Here is a 7,044-nt window from a genome sequence, read left to right as displayed (position 1 = left end):
AAATTGTTTCTGACTCTCCTGACTGTTCTCAAGCCATGCAGTGTGTGATCGCTATCAGCTTGATTTTCCAACTGTACTTCCCGTACAAGTCCAAAGACATGTAGGGAATGACCTCAGAGAGCCGCGTCGGCCGCTTCTAAAGCCTATCTGGATTAACAGTGCACAGTTGCTTACATATCTGAGTCACAGAATAACTAATGGTGTGAAACATTGCAGTTTTTCCCCTCTCCATAAAGGGTCATCGCCACATTTTAAGTGGCGATGACATGACAGAGTTAATCCATTTCCAGCAGCATAGTAGGTTATCTTTTGTTTGCGGTGTTAATACAGGGTAGATACTAACAGAGACCAATCGTAAAGGCAATGGACAATGGATTCACCTTTTACTAAAATTGCTCCATCCTTGAAGAAAAGACTTATTAATCTTTCCCTAGAGGATAGTCTGTGTACTGTTTCCAGCATGTCCCGCTATCAGATAAAACAACAGAGGAGTTTTATGAATGGAAAGCCCCAGCTAATGAAATAAGGAAACTGGAAGTGAGGGAATTAAAGTAAAAGTAAAAGATTGGTAACAAAGAGAATGAGTAACCATATTCCTAGAACCCCCCCCCCCCCCCCTCCACCCCAACTAATTTTTGGTAAACAGGGCTGGTAACGTATCTGCATTCTCTTTGTGGACATACCATGATGAATTAACCTTCAGTGCATCTTAGGCCCTTTTTGGTACATTTTGGTTTTTCATTTCACAACTGCTGAGGCTGTGTTCATGCAAATGGCTTCATATTTGGTCAAGGCTAATGTTTTCTGACCAATTTATGAATTTTATCCTCAATTCATTAATTTACACTATAATGCACTGTATATTAATTTTCCTCACACTCAGCCTCCTTGGCCAAAACGGCACCTCATTGACTCCCATTCAAACGACATTTTTTGACCCTTCTGCCAATAGCTGATAGAAACCAGATTTTTTTTGTTTTGTTTTATTTCCTTGCACTAATGTCTTGAAAATTTAAATTTTTTGTGTTTTTTTTTTAATTGCATCGGTTTTCTCTCATATACCATTGGTTTTAATTACAGGCTGAGATTTAATATTGCTCTCCTCTGCTACTAGCCACTGCAGGCCACATGAATAAATTGTTTCAGCTAAAATGCTCTCTCTGTATTCTTAGTGATGGCATAGTATAGTATAGATGTGTTTTTCGACAAATAAGTGTGTGTGCGTGTCTGTGTGTGTATCCAAACACGGACACTCAAATTCACATAGAGAAAAACAGTTCAGTGTAAATCCATAAAAACTGCATGTGTTGATCCCATGGTCAATTGAGGTTAAATACATGAATTTGGTAATATTAGACATTCATCCTGTTCTTATACCTTGAAATTTTACATTTTTACTATTTTACAGCTGATGCGTGAATTTCATCCTTATAGGCCTGAAGAGCAAAGATACCCCTAGTGGAAACGAGGGAACTGTGATTCATTTTGTATTGTTATCAGTTGTAAAGGCTATAGGCAGGACTTAATTCATAAAACCTCTGAAAAAATCATAAAAATATAAAATTTCAAGTTATAAGAGCAGGATGAATGTGTAATATTACCATATTCACAAACTTATCCTCAATTAACCATGGGATCGAAAAATGCTGTTTTCATGGATTTACATTGAGCTGTATTTCTATGTGAATTTCACTATCTGTTATTTGATACACACACAGGCACACATATTCACAAATACATATTTGTTGAAATACACATATACACTACTCTATGCTATTATGAAGAACCCAGACAGGGCATGTTATCTCAAATATTTTATTCATGTAGCCTGCAGTGGCCTAAGTAGCAAGGGAGTGCAAATTTACATTTTAGCCTGTAGTTGAAACACTGGCATATGTGTGAAATTAGCAACAACTAGTAAAAAACACAAAAAAATGGAAAATGTCAAGACATTAGTACAAGGAACCAAAAGAATAATAAAAAAATCAGTTTCTCTCATCTTTTGGCAGCAGGGTCAAAAAGTGTGGTTTTAATAGAATTCTGTGTGCCGTACAATGGCCCTTAATGGAGGGCACATTTTAAATCTTAAATAGCAAAAAGAATAGAAATGCATTCAATTCAATATTATTGTTAATTCTTGACATCTATCACACTCTTCTAATCCCACTCAAAAAAATCCAATTTAGACTAATTATTATTTAGCTTTTTACTTTTTGTGTTTTTTCTTTAAAAAAAACGAGTGACTTTTTCTAAAACAACTGTAATTTAAAGGGTTAAAATCCTTAAAATAAAGATGAATATGGTTTGTATGGTGAGGACTCGAGTTGAAAAAGAAAGTTATAAAAAAAAATTGTGGAAAAATACATTCATGTTATTTTTATCTACATATCAATTCAAAGTGACATCTTAAGCGCCGAAGGAGGCTGAGTGTGAGTCTTTTTTTAAATCTTAGATATAAAAAAATATAAAAATGCATTCAAATCAATTTCATTGCACATGTTTTACATCTATCACACTCTTACAATCCCCCTCAAAAAAATCCAATTCAGACTAATTATTTAGCTTTTAATTGATATTTTGTGTTTTTCCATTAAAAAAAACGAGTGACTTTTTCTAAAACAACTGTAATTTAAAGGGTTAAAAACCTTAAAATAAAGATGAATATGGTTTGTATGGTGAGGACTCGAGTTGAAAAAGAAAGTTATAAAAAAAAATTGGTGGAAAAATACCTTCATGTTATTTTTATCTACATATCAATCCAAAGTGACATCTTAAGCGCCGAAGGAGGCTGAGTGTGAGTCTTTTTTTAAATCTTAGATATAAAAAAATATAAAAATGCATTCAAATCAATTTCATTGCACATTTTTTACATCTATCACACTCTTACAATCCCCCTCAAAAAAATCCAATTCAGACTAATTATTTAGCTTTTAATTGATATTTTGTGTTTTTCCATTAAAAAAAACGAGTGACTTTTTCTAAAACAACTGTAATTTAAAGGGTTAAAATCCTTAAAATAAAGATGAATATGGTTTGTATGGTGAGGACTCGAGTTGAAAAAGAAAGTTATAAAAAAAAATTGGTGGAAAAATACATTCATGTTATTTTTATCTACATATCAATCCAAAGTGACATCTTAAGCGCCGAAGGAGGCAGAGTGTGATTTTTTTTAAGGATGCACTGAAGGTTAAGTATGATAAAGTGTCTGTAAAGGAATGAACTGTCTGCATATACAGGAGACATTACCCCTCAAAACCTTTTCCTGAGAGGAAATGCCTGTTGAAATATGACAATGAAGAGGACAGGGAAAAACACTTGACTTTATGTAAAGGAATGAGTGCTGATCCATCCAGAAACTTGTCGGGACACTGATAGGGCGACCTTGTACTTGTACAGAAAAACCAACATCAGTGCGTTCGGGGACAGATGTTTTCTTTCTCACCCTCTCTCTGCGTCTATAAAACTGAGCAGGTATTTAATGTTTAACTGGTAGATTTGTAAAAAAAAAAGAAAAAGCGAGAATAACATGAGAGACAGTCACAGTGCAACAGCATGAGTGTGGTCCATTTTCTTGCCCAAGCAAAGCTTACTGTAATGTGATCATGGAAATGAATGCATGAGTCTAACAGAGGTCCCTCTGTGTCCTCAGACTCTTTGTGTCTCTGCTGGCATTTGGTAAAAGCCTTTTTCTTTCTCTTGAGCATGAGAAATGATACCAGTGGCTGGTCATACTATGTGGACAGGAATTCTTAAGAAGGCATTTTATGCTTAGGCGATAATAGATTTTGCTGTGTCCTCAAAAAAGCATATTGTTATGTAACTGGCTGATAAACATGTTTCCACTGAACATCAGAGTTCCAGGAAAGAGGATCTCTCACTTGTCAAATAAAATGATTAATCTCCTAACTTTGTCAGAAGCTTAGAGGTAATTCAGAGAAAAACTACAACTTCAGATCCAGTCACATAGCGGAAATCATTTTTCTTGGCATTACATTTTTTGAAGTTAATTTCAACAAGCTTTTCTTGATTTTTTACACAGAATTCACACTGCACCAACCCCCTCCCCCCCACTGAGAGTTAAGACTCTACATACCACAACACTGAGTAAGATTAATTCTGCTGCCAAGCATTGTGTTCCTCCCGCTTGATTATTAAACTGAGCATAGGTCCTTGCTGGAATGCATGTGTGCTTTAGGGAAAGATACTGTAAATATGTACAGTGTATCTGATTGCATGCAAACTCTTTGGGAAAGATTCATAGATGTTGCAACATTCCAAATGCTGACATGACTCAAATCTGCATTCAAAACTTACTACACACATAGGGGAGAGTGGCCTAAGTTGTGCAACTTTTCACTCAAAGTGACTTTAAAGTAAGGCCTTGACAGTAAAGTCTCCAACTCAAATATGTACATATATTTCAGGGTGTTGTGCATCCCTGGCAATAAAAACTTTGGATCTGGAATAAACTGTTGAAGAAATATAGCTTTCGGAAAACAAGTTGTCTTGATGCACAACTTGCCCCCGGTGTGGTGTAAGTTGTGCGGTTGGAGAGAATACCATGGGGTGAATTGTGCCATTGATATATATCTCATAAACTGTAATGCAAGACAAATCCATTTGACAATCACTTATTTAAGGTTTATTTAAAGTAAATAAAGTAAATATTTTACAAAGATTGAAGGTCAATTTTCTTAAACAAGGCCTAGCAGATCTAATGGTTTTACCTGCAAAGCTCACAATGACAAAGTCACCATCATCATCTTTCTCGCCATCTGAACTCTCATCAGTGGTGTCGTTAAGTGGAATGGAGATGTCAGTCTCTTCTGAGCTACTGTAGACAATCACTTTCTTTTGGTGACCAGCGTATACAGCCATGCCACTGGCACAACTCTGTACTTTGCACTAGTTGCTCCGTGCTTGTGGAACCAACTGCCACCTGACAAATGTGATTCCCCTACATTTCTGCCTTTAAATCAAGGCTCAAAACCCATATGTACACCCTGGTGTTTCCTCCCCATTAACTATCTTACCTCTGCACTACTATCTGTGTTTATGTGGATGTATGGGCTTTACGTCTTTTATTTTGGTTATTGTTATTTTACCTTCATTGTTTACCTACCAAATGCACTATGTACAGCACTTTGGACAGTGCAAACTGTCATAAATGTGCTTTTATAAATACATTTTACTTACTTACTTACTTATAACTCACCCAGGCCCTTTGGCACAAATCAGCCCAATCCCAGAAATTTGGACAATAAGCATGATGCAGCAATTTAGGGCTGAGATCGTGCTAACTGTATAGACTCAAAATGTAGCATACCAAAGCACTAAAACATGTGTCAAATGTTTTCAAACTTGTCTATAATTGTTCAGACACAATAATCAAAAAACCTTGATCATGGAAATTTTACTTTGAAAGGCAAAAAACGTTTTTTGAGCTTAAATGTGCTTATATCTTATTCCATGTTTCTCCCTTCTTTACAGGATGAGTTTAATGGATTGCTCTTCTTAAATATGTGGTCACATTTCCAATTTCTGCCACGGTTTTCTAGAAACAAGGGGTGGCACAACTTCCAAAATGCACAACTTAAGCCACTCTCCCCTACATCAAAACACACACACACACACACACCTACACACATTCTTCAATGTACCTCATGCTAGTAGCAGTATCTATCATTTACGTATTTGTATGACAATGTTGGCTTTTTTTAGGTACAGGGTTTAAGCTAAATACCAACATCAGCATGCTTGCATAACCAAACTCATTTTGTTCACAGGCTGACAACACAGGGAGAGGCACCTATTTGCAGACCCATGGGGAAAGTGGAGCTCCACCGGAAGCCACGCCCCGAACTCATTTCATTGGTCAGAATTCTAACCTACTCTGAATTTGTTTTCTTCTTTTTGTTTTACTGCCGGAGTTCACCTAGCGGTGAATAATAATACACAGTTTCCACCGGTTATGGTGCTAGTAGAAATACGTCAGTTTGTTAAGGGTCCCAAGTGGCCAGGACGGTGGTACAAAGGAGATGTTGAGGTAGAAGATGAATGAAGCAACGAAGCTTTGTGTACATCTTCCAAAATCCGTCTCTTTAATTCACAATCATAACAAGTAGGTCAATCACATACAAATATAAACTCTTATAAATAAAACACAAAAAGTGCCACCACATTAAAATAAACAGCTAATTTTGAAAAGTGGGGTGAAAGACATTAACGTCTGAATGGCCCTCATTTATCAATCTTGCGTAGACCAGAAAAATGGGTGTACGTACATTTCCACGCAAATCTCGGCATTTATCAATATGGACGTGAGCGTAGGGTACGCTCAAATCCCACGCCAGCTCTCAGCTCGTGTACGCAAATTTGAAAACAGCTTGGACTCGCAGTGCAGGCTGTGCCGGGTAGCCGATGACTTTGTTGGACAATTATTAGAAGATAATACAAATGCAGTGCAAATAAGACTGAAATAAAGATATTAATCAATTAAAAATGAGCAGCTTATGGTGTGCAACTGAGTAGGAGAGCTGATTCAATAGTGCGCACACCGGCCACTTAGGAGGGCTGCATGGGACTGCGTAAGGGCAGTTGTCTCCGTCTTGGAGCAGCTGGGGGGACACTGAGGCACGGGGGCTGCATTCATTCAAAATGTTAGCCTAAGTATTAAATATGTAGTAGACATACACTGCTCCTTATGATACAAAAAAATACACGGCACACCATTCAGCTTAACATTTTATTTATTTGACGCACTTTGTAGATGTTAGGCCTAGTTCCTCTTTTAATGTGTCATTGATGCTAAAGCGAGCGATTTATTTCCACCGTTAACCGGCACGTTGTTCCTATCTGCTGGTGGAGCAGGACGGTGGGCGCTCTCACAGCTGATCGCTGCCGAGTCGGCTTGTGCAGCTGACAGCCGGGCTGACCACTCGTGCCAGCGCATGCTGTCATACAGTAAACCGCTAAATGTGTTATTTTTAGTTTTTAAAACCCTTTTGAATTTTGCTATCTAAAAGGGCCAATACATTCTAATCA

Source organism: Ammodytes marinus (genome assembly GCF_949987685.1).
Source record: "Ammodytes marinus genome assembly, chromosome: 16".
NCBI classification, from domain to species: Eukaryota; Metazoa; Chordata; class Actinopteri; order Uranoscopiformes; family Ammodytidae; genus Ammodytes; species Ammodytes marinus.
Note: the sequence above shows the minus strand (reverse complement) of the source record.